Here is a 12,836-nt window from a genome sequence, read left to right on the forward strand (position 1 = left end):
AAGTCATGTTTTCTTTGTACCGTGCAAAAAAAATGGCACCCCGCTTAGAAATGCTAAGTCCGTCTATAAGAATAGTTTATAGTTATTGGTTAAATACAAATATTTTTTTCTTCTCCAACTGCGACTGCTCATATATTATGTTCACATGATAGATTGACGTTATAGGACGCAGTAATAACGCAAGCTGGGTCGTGCGATGGCGGGTTGGGTCATGTGTACTTCTTCAGACTCGGAAAATTCTTCATGACCTCATTATGTCCACCAATGATATATATAAAGCTGATTTTTTTTTTTTATGGGTTCAGTTAAATTCTTCGTTTTCGTTAATAATTTCATAGCTGCATTTCACGTTTTATTTCTGCATTTATGCTGTTATTAACGTGCGTGACTCCTTCAATGAAATATTAATTTCAGGGTAACCTCAGTACAACTTTGTGGTCTTCCTTCATCCTAGCTTATTTACAGAGGGAAAGTTTTATAAATTTATTAAAAAAAAAAGCAATTACGACATACTTTAATCAGTTGTAAGAAGAAAAAAGTATTTTCAACTCTATCAATCTATCTCGTAAATCTAGGATTTGGAGGTTAAAAACACGAGTTGAAACAAAACAGCTTTTTAGGAAATATTCTCAAATACTTCCTGAAGAGCTGAAGACGTCCAACCATTCAGTAAGTAACCCAGGAAAGCCACAGAAAGTCTGACTTCTGATCTCCTTAGAATTGAACTCTTTCCTTTAATTTTTGACGTCTGCTTTTGACTCTGTTCGGGGACTGACAGCTCAGTGGACTTTTTTGGGGCTTTATTTATTAAAATTTTGTTGAACGTGTAACGAAGCATTTTTTTTCATTGTGGAATTCCATAATTATGATTGTCAAACATCATCTGATTCGTTAACTAAAGTTGTTTGGTGATACTTTTTAGGCCATGACTGCCTGCATTGGTGATCTTGTTTGTAAATAATAATTACTATCATCTTAGAACAAACATTGTGGTACTAGTAGTACTAGTAGCACACACACACACACACACACACACACACACACACACACACACACACACACACACACACACACACACACACGCATGAACGCACACATACACGCACGCACGCACGCACAGGGTAAAGTCCCTTTGCACTTGGGTTGGACTTTCGAGCTGCTTTTAATATGTAAGGGACTCACTACATCATACATATGGTTTCATCCATAACTCTTCAATTATGTATAACTCAATGTAAATTACACAAGATTTTTAAGAAATGGCATTAAATAAGAAGACAGTTACAACTATACTTGGAACGCAACAATGGCGGATTGGTTCCTCTAATGTAAAAGTTATACTTTCATAAAGTTTGTATTTTCTAAATAATTAATGGTAGATGCCTTGGAAAAGAATTAGAGAATGCTGAGCTCGTGCATCTAGTGATAGTCCTGACCAACAAACACTCTGGCTGTGATGACATCTCAAGGACAGAAATTGTTTCACCAATCTGGGTTTCACGGAATAAGATGACTGTTGAGACATTCACTCGCGAATATTAAGCCTGAGATCTTCGATATTGTTTTGAGAATGTTATTGAAGTGAAATTTCCTCAAGCGTGAAAGTTTTATTATGTAGGTTACTGAAAGGAATGTAAACTTTTCTAGATCACTTAATATTATTTCCCATGATGAAGTGCTTATCAGCCCAGAGTAGTGTTGACATGTTTTATGCTTGAACTGAACCTTGGCGACAGAAGGAAGTGAAAGACCATGACGGTTCTAAAATGAAAGCCATTTACCCAAACGCACCTACACACCTACGTACACCTACGTACCCATCCACCCACTCACCTACACAAGCTTTTGTAATTATTGTTTATCTATTTATTTTTTTCTGACGCGTATAATGTGAGATTTCCTTCATTCAAACTGTATACACGGCTTTTGTCCGACTGTCTGAATTAGCGTTAGCGTGTTCTTTGTTGGTTATGCAAAGCCCTGTGTTTGGAAAATGAAGCATCAAAGGAAGGATAATCTCTAGGAAAGAGGAATTACCTATAGTGGAGAGGCATCAATATTATTATTATTCTCATCATCGTTATTATTATCATCATCATCATCATCATCATCATCATCATCATCATCATCATCATCATCATCAATATCACCATCATCATTTATATTATCATCATTTTTTGCATCTTCCTTACCATCATCATCATCATCATCATCTTTATCATCATCATCATCATCATCATCATCATCATCATCGTCGTCGTCGTCGTCGTCGTCGTCGTCGTCATCGATGTTTTCGTTGTCATCATCATCATCACCATCATCATCATCACCATCATCACCATCATCACCATCACCACCACCATCATCCATTATCGTCATCATTATTATCATCATCATCATCATCATCGTCACCAATCATCATCATCATCATCATCATTGTCACCACCACTACCACCACCACCACCACTACTGCGACCTCCACCAGCACACACACGCCTGATGCGGTCCCCGAGGGGTGCCGTGTGGGTGAGGGGTGGCCTCGCCAAATGAAGGCCATTAGTCAGAGGGGAAAAAGGGGACGCCCACGGAAATTCGCCACACAAGCACACACCATTCACATACCCGTCGAGTGTCACTAAACCTCGGATAAGCATCGCCATTTTACTGAGCCCTGGACAAGCTAAAATAAAGAAAATAAAAAAAAATAAATAAAAAAAGTTTTAAGTCTTCGTGAGGACATTCAGAGAGCAATAATAGGAAATCCAATGTTAACATATACAAAGCATCATCAGTATAGATTCTTCTCTTTGCGTGCATTTTCTGTTATAAGTAACACATTCAGGAGCTTCCAAGGACGAAACGTAAATAATAGAATTATTTTATCTTGGACGACTGATGGAAAGCTGAAACTACAATAGGATATAAATAAATAAATAGATAAAATAAAACTTTATAAATTCCTAGATACTCCTGCGTACAAATAACTGTACCTTCGTTGTTAAAGCTTAAAAGCAGTGCAGTAGTTTATGTCTTATGTCTACTTGGAGAGAGAAGCGACCCAGGTGGCCACAGCTATGGTTTGCTTGAATGGCTTTGGAGAATGGTCGAAGTGCGTGATTACCCTTTTGTGTGTTTTCGGCGGCCTTTGTGTTGGTCCCGGATCCTGGCTGTGGACACAAGTAACTTTTCTCCTACGTGTTCAACCCTCGGCTCACCGTATTGCTCAGCTGTTGTGGTTTGTTTTCCGCGAACCTCTCTCTCTCTCTCTCTCTCTCTCTCTCTCTCTCTCTCTCTCTCTCTCTCTCTCTCTCTCTCTCTCTCTCTCTCTATCATATTTTCTATTAATTTACGTGTTAGTTTATTATTTCCAAGTAATGGAGGATTTCTGCGGCCACGAACAAAGGCTATTGAATCTCCCACCGACGCCGTTTATTATAGTATTTAACTAAAAAAATATTATTATGTGTATTTTAATTATTTTTTGTGACTTGCTATACAGGGAACAGCGTCAAGGAGTCGTGGTCCCAGCTCGAGTGGTGGATTTATTTCAATGTCAGCTGTACCAATTAAGTTTAATCTTGGCTGGCTACCCTTCCAACTTCCAAGCCCTGCTGGTTCAATATTTCCTCGACACGCGCCGCCCCTCCGTCCAGTCAAGAGAGGAAGGGGAACCTACAGGCAATACACGGGAGGATCGCCAGTCCATTAATCTTCAGGAGTTACTTTGACATATTGGTGAAGATATAGGCTATAATTTAGCGGATTATACATTAATCCTTCTTTAAAGAACGGGAATCAGCACTGAGATCTGGACGAATGTAGGAGAGGTGGAGCCGGGGCTTGAGGGGAGGTGGACGCATTTGTTTTGTGACTATTTATCAAAGATCCATGAGGGACACATCGGTGAAGGTAATTGTTGTATAAACGATTACTATGATTGGTAATGAAAAGTCTGTAAGTGATATAAGTAAATTCTTTTTCGTTTCATTTTTATATCCTGATTTTATCTTTACTTTTTTTTTTTTTAACATAAATGCTCACGTTCTACTCATGTATTTCTTTTTTTCAAATATCCATTAGGATTTGGGAAATCATCATCACTACCATCATCTTCGTCATCATGATTCCTGTCTCACCAAAGGTTACCCGAACACAACAGAAATTTATTTATTTATTTATATGTTACGAGGTCAACGGAAAAACTTGAAACCTCCTCTTTTGCTTTTACTCATGAGGAAAGGGAATATTACACATCTGTCAAAACAATTATATGTGGTATTTCAAAATATATCGCCGAATATTTGCTTAATCGAAAAATCTCAATACACATTAGGGAGCATGATCATGGAGACAAGTGATCATAGGAATCCAAAGTAACAAGTAATATATACTCGTATATATATATATATATATATATATATATATATATATATATATATATATATATATATATATATATATATATATATATATATATATATATATATATATAATAAAAAAACAGAATTTTGGCATTTCAGACCCGTATGGAGCAATTGGTAGAATCCTGGGTTGTGTGCAGGTGTGCGCTAAAGAAGCTCTATGTCTCTTGTGCCAATAACTGAAGTGTATTGAACTAAAAGAAATTTTGTTTTACAGTCCAGTGTCACCAGCGCGGCAGTGTGGTTGGTTCTGTTGCTTTTGATTTTTTATGTTTTCTTTACAACAAACTTCCATGGAGTACTACTGTGTAGTGCAAAAGGGAAGCGTTACCATGTTTTTTTTTTTCTTAATATTCTACCAGTCTCAGAGACACACACACACACACACACACACACTCACTCTCTCTCTCTCTCTCTCTCTCTCTCTCTCTCTCTCTCTCTCTCTCTCTCTCTCTCTCTCTCTCTCTCTCTCTCTCTCTCTCTCTCTCTCTCTCTCTCTCTCTCTCTCTCTCTCTCTCTCTCTCTCTCTCTCTCTCTCTCTCTCTCTCTCTCTCTCTCTCTCAATATATCCTCTCATCCATTTGTATTTACATTACATTACATTGCCATCATTGACAGGAATTGGAACGCGAAAATTATCTTAGCGTTAACAAAGCCCAGGATACATAATTCATTAGGAGAACACAGAGACACAAAACATAAATCAACGGTAGGAACTCCGGCAGGAGTGAAACATTGCTGCTTTATGGTACATATGTTCTGATTCCATTGTGCCTGGATGGTGTTTGTCTGCGCGCGCGCGCTTGTGTGTGTGTGTGTGTGTGTGTGTGTGTGTGTGTGTGTGTGTGTGTGTGTGTGTGTGCGCGCACGTGCGTGCGCGCGTGCGTGTGCGTGTGCGCGTGTGCTTGCGTGTGTGTGTGTGTGTGTGTGTGTGTGTGTGTGTGTGTGTGTGTGTGTGTGTGTGTGTGTGTGTGTGTGCTGGGGGCATTTGGGGATTCTGACTCTTCTCTCTGTGCGTCTCTCGGCTGTCGGTCTACCAACCTGCCGCTTCTCTCACGGGTTTTGTCCTGCCGCCACAACACAGGTATATTGATTTTGATTCCTTTCCGGAAGCGCGGAGTCCGGCGAGTGGGCGGCGGGCAAAATAATTGGAGCGTAAAGTGGCTCAGTTGCTTTTATTCGGGATATTCTGTGCGTGCGCCGTGTGTCTATTTTCATGGATGTTTAAGTTTTACACACGCCAGCAGTATTGTGCTTTAACAGCTTGATTTCTACTGGTTCTCGCAAGTGAAATTTACTTTGCTTTTTTTCCGCCTTTGTTTTACAACCTTTGAGTATATAAATATTAATCTCTTTCCCGTTTCTTAGTTTTGTTATTCTTAGTGGATTAACCATTTTTTTAAGTCAGTACTTCTTTGCCTGAGCAGACAAGTAGCGCTAGATACAATTTGGTTTAAAATACAGATACGTCAAGAGTCACCATTTCCTTACCTGAGCAATCTAGTTGCTCTAGGCAGAAACTGGTTTAACAGGTATATATATATATATATATATATATATATATATATATATATATATATATATATATATATATATATATATATATATATATATATATATATATATATATATATATATATATATATATATATATATATATATATATATATATATATATATATATATATTATATATATAAGAAATAACAATGGACGGTTTCCCTGTTCACCGCTACTGTATCTCAGAACTTCGTCATCTGTCAACATACCTGGCCCAGGGAACAACCGTTTTCAAGAGACTTCATTCAAGTTGCGGGGCGGCTCGTAATGTTGACTGCACTTCAGTGGATGCAACACATGACTGGCGTCTGATGGAGTGAGGACTCTACACTTACTCCACAACATGTAATGCCTGAAGATGCCTTCTGTGAAGGTGAAGCGTTCTAGTAATAAAGTGAAGAAAAAAAAAAGAATTCAATGTTTTCCTTGTTCATCTTTTACTGCGTTTTTATATATATATATATATATATATATATATATATATATATATATATATATATATATATATATATATATATATATATATATATATATATATATATATATATATATACACACACACACACACACATATGCGCGCGCACGCAAATTTTGAATTTTTCATGATAGTGTTATGATTTATTAAAACTTTAGTGAAAAAAATAATAAGGAAAATTTTAATACAAGCTATAAGTTTTTATACATATGTTTAATGGAAGTGTCTGAATATGTGATATGGATGGTTTTTGACATACGAGTATGTTAACTAAAAATACTAAATTGCAGCATCGTGCGTCATAGCAAGCTAAGATGTAATGCGGAGGACCTTCTCGGTCTCCGGAAGAACTGCTGAGATCATTTTTATACAGGATCATGGTGGTGTAAAGGAAATTTATAAAATTAAGTAAATTGAAATTATATCAGATTTTCGTACTTATATATATATATATATATATATATATATATATATATATATATATATATATATATATATATATATATATATATATATATATATATATATATATATATATATATATATATATATATATATATATATATATATATTAACTGAAAAATCACGAAAGAATGCTCATTAGAATATAGATAACTTCATATATTAACACACACACACACACACACACACACACACACACACACACACACACACACACACACACACACACACACACACACACACACACACACACACACACACACACACACACACACACACACACACACACACACACACACACACACACACACACACTAATAATATCCTTAAAAATATTTACAGTAACACAAACAAATACCTTATACAGACATATATTGTTTGTTGTGGCTCAGCAAGAGTCTGTGTTGGGCACCTTGCGTTTGCAGTGTGCTGTATTTTGAGATAAAGCCTCAATTTTATCCATACATCTACCGTTTACGTAATAACAGTTGTCTTTGTAAAGCCTCAATACGTGTTTCATTGGTGTTCTTGTATTAACATTCATATATGCAGACGGATGTATCATGTTCGTCCCCTTCTATGCAACAATGGTCTTGTTGAGGCGACGGTGGGGCGCCTTGGCTCCCACGATCGGTGAATTTGGCCTGTCCTTCAGCTTTATGGTTCTGGTGTTGGTGCTCGAGTGGTGCCATTGCTTCTCCTTGCTTGTCCTTGTACCATTTTGTGATCTCGTGAGGGTTCTGTTCTCCGTTTTAATACTTTGTATGATGGTGTTCGTTGTGATGTTACTCTATTTTTCTTTTTCTTTTTTTTTGCCAAAAGTCTGAACCATTATTTCATCATTTCGGGCACGTATTTTTGGCACGTGCTGGGCGCTCTTCACTGACGCTCTTTGTCCGCACTGCTAAGTATGGTCTTCATTAACTCACCCCTTATGAACATTTTATGGGAGATCCCAGTGTGCTGGTGTGAATAACGGGTAAAAATCTTCACTTTCTCCACACGTTGCACCACTTCCAACCTTCATAATGAGTAACGTGTTTCAGACATTAACTCTACGCATATATATATATATATATATATATATATATATATATATATATATATATATATATATATATATATATATATATATATATATATATATATATATATATATATGGACTTTATCTATTAACCCCTAAAGGACCGCGCGGGGTAAGTATATCAGTCCCGCTAGGGCGGGGGATATGGGGAAAAACGTGCAAAATAGCTTATCTTTGCATGCTCAGTACGCCTAACCTACAATAAACGAGTGAAAGAAAACAATACTTACCCCACAATCAACTCCTCCTCTTTTGAATGGTACCAACCAGAAGTTTCTAGGTGCCATGGTTACGGAGATATGACGAGTTGATTGAGGTGGTGTTGCGGTGAAAGTGAGGGGGCGCGTCCGATCAGTGATGGTGGCTCTGGCTTAGTAACGCAGAAAACGGGATCTATGACCTTTTTTACCCTAATTGTACTGGGGCCTGGTGTACTAGGCCCTGCAACAGGTTCAGGTTGGGCTGATTGCTGGGCTGGTTGCTCTGGTTTTGGCGGTGACAGCACTTCATCATCGGTGGTGGCTGTGGTGGTGCTGGTGCCCCTGTCTCCTGCATCATCAGACCCCAGCACATCACTGTCCTCACTCTCAATAATCGTGGAGACAGTGATTTCTAACTCCTGTTCAATGCCACTTATACTTAGAGGCCTCCTAGCTGACGTGGAGGGCCTAGAGTGGATGGATGGAGTGGAAGTAAATACGCGCGGGGGCGAGTGCACCAAATCGGACGAGGCGGAATCACTTCCATGATGACCAGCCATGACGAAGGCTAGCGGGGAACTGACAACCCTTCCCATCCTAGTCTTAATCAGTGTTGCCATACACTTGGCTAGAAAATCGGGCGGAAAAACGCATAATTTGGCGTTATTTACAAAGAGACGTCGATCGACGTCCCCGGTCCTTTGAGCCCAAAACGTCGATCGACGTCCCCGGTTCTTTAGGGGTTAATTGATTCTATTTATTTCGTTAGTTGGTTAGTTACTTACTTATATCCTTGATTCCTTGGATCATAGATTCAAACTTGAGGAAAGTCAAGATCTGAACAGAAAAGGAAAAAAATACTGAACGGAAATCCAGAAAAGATACGAAAATGCGAAAGGCTAAACTGGTAGGAGCAAACAAACATAGGCTCCAGGCAAAGTTAATCATTATGTATTCAACAATATAATTCCATTTTATAACAGCTTTTAACCTTGAGGCTGATCGTATATCTTCAGCTCTCTCTCTCTCTCTCTCTCTCTCTCTCTCTCTCTCTCTCTCTCTCTCTCTCTCTCTCTCTCTCTCTCTCTCTCTCTCTCTCTCTCTCTCTCTCTCTCTCACACATTTTTTTTTTCTTTTTCATATATTCACCTAATGTACTATATAGTTTGATCTTTCAAAGAACATTCAAAATTTGGTGAGTTTTATTTTTGGTTCACTCTTAGAACACATATACGTAAGTTTTGTCTTAGTTAGGGAAGGAATTCATCTGTGCTCATTCCTTTCCCTGCTCCTTTATTTTATCTTTCCTTGCTCTTTTATCGTATTACCACACTTGCGCTCCTCTGCTTCCGCCATTTAATATGTAAACTTCAATAATTTCCCGCAACCGCCAGAAAAGATATGTATTCAAGCTGAGAGGCATGAGATCCATTTGTCATGTGGCGTGTTTGTTACAACGTCAGTGAAAATATATTCATTGTTTCTGATAAAGATATATGTTTGATTTTCTTTCGATGTGATGTGGATGTGATGTAGACCTTTTATAGGTTCTTGTATTACACACACACACACACACACACACACACACACACACACACACACACACACACACACACACACAATTAGACTTACCTTTAGGATTAATGTTAAGTATTTCCCGACCCCCTATGTACATTTTCAGTTTGTTAACTGCCTAAATAATAAACCGTTTATTATTATCTTATTATTATTATTATTATTATTATCATTATTATCATTATTATTATTGTTATTATTATTATTATTATTATTACATACACAAAGACTGGGCTGTTTACCTTAAGTTTCTCCTGCTTGGCGAAGGAATATCTTTATGACTTAGTCCAGTAGGTATTCTTATCTAGTAGCAATGCTTATAAATTTGCGAACGACACGAAGATAGGCACTAGATTAATTAGTTCAAACTCGGACGCAATCGTTCTGTAGACATACTTGGGCAGATGAACGAATGGACAGATAGATGCCAAATACAGTTTAGTATTAGCAAATGTAAAGTATTTTGTGTAGGTAGGGGGAATCCACATAATAGATACACATCAAAGAACGAGGATCTCATAAGATCAGAGAATGAATATGATTTATGAGTTTTACTTGGCTCTGGTCTCCGTCAGAAAGAAAACATTACATATATATCAAATTTAAGGCGCATGTATAAGAATTGATCCTCAGGAGAGTTATAAGTAAAAGTTCCTAAGTAATCTTAAACTTATATTTGTTGTGTAATTCTGGTCTTCATATTACAGGAAAGATATAAACCTGTTAGGATCAGTGCGGAGAAGGATGATTAGAAAATGCAAGAAATGAAATATATTTCTTACGAAAGGAGATCGAAGCTTTTTGATTTACATTCCTTAGAGAGGTGTAGATTAAGCGGATTTGACAGAAGCCATTAAATGGTATAGGGCAGTGGTTCCCAACCTTTTTCCTGGTCGTTGCCCAGTTTTCATACATGACTCTTACCCATGGCCCTCCTTCAGAATACGTAATTCGTAATTACAGTGACTTTCTACAGTCCTACACTCATTAGGTTCATAAAAAAAAATATATATATATATATATATACTATATATATATATATATATATATATATATATATATATATATATATATATATATATATATATATATATATATATTGATTTCAAATTTCTTTTCATATCAAGAAAAGTATGTTTTTTTTTCTTTACTGTATCTCGTATACTATAATAATTAAAATGTTACTAAAGAATTAATTTAATGCACAATGAAAAATTTGCATTCCTAGTGAGTAAAAACTAAATAAACTGCAAAAAGCTGTATAAAATCCAGTGCTTCAGATTATGACCATTTACCTTTTACTATATGGTCCCCAAGTTGGGGACTTCTATAGATGATACAACAAGGTTGACATAAGCAGAATCTTCAGTCACAAATCAGGATAGTACAGAAAGTTCAAGGAAGATAAATTTATATATATATATATATATATATATATATATATATATATATATATATATATATATATATATATATATATATATATATATATATATATATATATATATAAAGAAATCGGAAGGAATTAATTCTCAAATAGAGTGGTAGATGGAAGGAATAGACTCGATAATCATGTCGATAGTGCCGAGTCATTAGTTTCCTGGATGAGTATGAGAGGTGGAAATATATAGGTATGTTTCATGCAAGAACTGCCACGTGTAGGCGTGATGGCTCCTTTCAGCTTCGTTTGTTTCCTTATATTCTTCTTATGATGCTACTACTACTACTACTACTACTACTACTACTACTACTACTAGCTAATACTACTACTACTACTACTACTACTACTACTACTACTACTACTACTACTACTACTACTACTACTACTACTACTACTACTACTACTACTACTACTTCTACTCTTTCTCTCTCTCTCTCTCTTTCTGTGTGTGTGTGTGTGTGTGTGTGTGTGTGTGTGTGTGTGTGTGTGTGTGTGTGTGTGTGTGTGTGTTTGGCTGAAGTCAACAGCGACGACTACATTATTGAGTTTATAAGAAAGTCAGTTTTGCGTACGAGGGAACACTGCTTCCTATAGAAGGTAGCAAGTTCCTTACTAAGGTCCACAATTCTTTTTTTTAGAATTAACAATGTCATTTTGCTTTCTAGACGTCTTTCGGTCTTTGCCTGACCTCTTCAGAAGAGAAATGAAAGCGCGATATAGTGATGTAGGATCAGGAAATGTGGGGTAAATGTAAAAATATTGATGGGAGAAAGTGGGTGAGATGAGAAGTTTGATGGAAAATAAGAGATGGGAAGCATGTGGGCTTAATAGCAATGCTCTTTGTTTATTTTTTACTTTTTTTTTTCGGTTATGCTCCTCAGTTAGATGTTTATTGATGTTGTATTGCTCGCCAATTTGATTGGTGTTGGGGTTAAATTGCTCGTCAGTTAATTTATTTAAGTACTAAGAATACTGGAATATATATGACTTGGTTCAACTCAAAGTGTATACACTGGAATAGGTAGTTGTTGATTTGAGGATATTATCGACCTAGGGAACCAGCTATGATTGTAGTCATTGTTCCTTTCGTTTTTAGAATTATTGTACGTGTCTTTATTATTCTGTTTGAAAAAGCAGCGGATTGTTTCCCAGATGTTATGTGCTTTATTGTGTATTGTGATGTTAATTGGAGTAACGTTATATTTGATGTTCAATTGTTCTGTGTTTATTATTATGTTACTGCTATTACAATTAGTGAATCATAAGCCTCTATCTAAAACTCTGTAATTTTAGTTTGTTTATTTGTATTAACGTTTATTGGTACGGGTGGCTTTCCAGGATGGGTATTAATAGTGTTTTTAAAAGTGTTTTAATTTTAGGGGTTAGGTTTTTCCAACCTGTATAGTGTACTTAATGCTGCTGTTACTTTTTTGTTTTCTCTCTGTTATGTGTGTGGTGATTTATTTGGTAGCGCGGGTGTGTGGGTTGCTGTTAGAGTAAGCTAATTGGTGGAAGCAGAGCGGCCAATCAGCGCGTCAAATCATTCTTGGTTCCCCTGCTACCCACGTCTCACGCTCGGAAGTGTGATGGTAAACTTGCTTCCGGGAGAAGTTGTACG

At 36.8% G+C, this 12,836-nt stretch overlaps 1 long non-coding RNA gene across 2 annotated transcripts in view; it reads left to right on the forward strand.

The window, feature by feature from the left end:
* Positions 1-6,358, forward strand: part of LOC135106684 (uncharacterized) — a 132,828-nt gene extending 126,470 nt beyond the window's left edge. The window contains exon 3 of one of the 2 annotated variants that reach the window (XR_010271404.1): positions 6,167-6,358. This is a non-coding gene — a long non-coding RNA (uncharacterized LOC135106684). Of the gene's footprint in view, positions 1-3,499; positions 4,135-6,166 lie in introns of those variants that run through there. The other variant, XR_010271405.1, reaches the window with a different exon arrangement.
* Positions 6,359-12,836: the final 6,478 nt, after the last annotated feature.

The sequence above is a fragment of the Scylla paramamosain genome, chromosome 14 (genome assembly GCF_035594125.1).
Source record: "Scylla paramamosain isolate STU-SP2022 chromosome 14, ASM3559412v1, whole genome shotgun sequence".
NCBI lineage: Eukaryota > Metazoa > Arthropoda > Malacostraca > Decapoda > Portunidae > Scylla > Scylla paramamosain.